The 394-nt window shown below is 60.9% G+C and overlaps 1 protein-coding gene across 3 annotated transcripts in view; it reads right to left on the reverse strand.

Annotated features, from left to right (window-relative positions):
• LOC105306601 (zinc finger protein 14 homolog) overlaps positions 1-394 on the reverse strand; it is a 126,262-nt gene that overhangs the window by 64,498 nt on the left and 61,370 nt on the right. The gene's annotated exons all lie outside the window — the stretch shown is intronic.

The following is a 394-nucleotide window of genomic DNA, read 5'->3' on the forward strand; positions in this document are numbered from 1 at the left end:
GTGGAAGACGCCGCGGAGGAAGCCGTTAGAAAGGCCGCGCAGAGGCCTGTGGGAAATGTAGTCCGCGCGGGGCGGGCCCTAGCCCCGCCCCCACGGCTGCCCCGACTGCGCACGCGCGGCCCGGTGCCTGGGCTGGACGCAAGGTCGCCGCGGGCTGTTCGCGGGTTGTTCAGCCTGCTCGGGGCCGTGGGTCGTTTGCCGCTGAGGAAGCCCCAGCAGGGTTTGGGAAGACGTCTTGACTCCAGCAGGCACCCGATATATTTCCTGGGCACACAGTGGGTGCTCAATATATAGATACGCAAGTAGGATGTGGATATAAATCAAGTACGCTATAAAAATATCCCCAAACCGAATCAAAACCTGGAGCAGGACCTAGACACTCAGAAAGGTCGCT

Source organism: Pteropus vampyrus, unplaced genomic scaffold, assembly GCF_000151845.1.
Source record: "Pteropus vampyrus isolate Shadow unplaced genomic scaffold, Pvam_2.0 Scaffold448, whole genome shotgun sequence".
NCBI classification, from domain to species: Eukaryota; Metazoa; Chordata; class Mammalia; order Chiroptera; family Pteropodidae; genus Pteropus; species Pteropus vampyrus.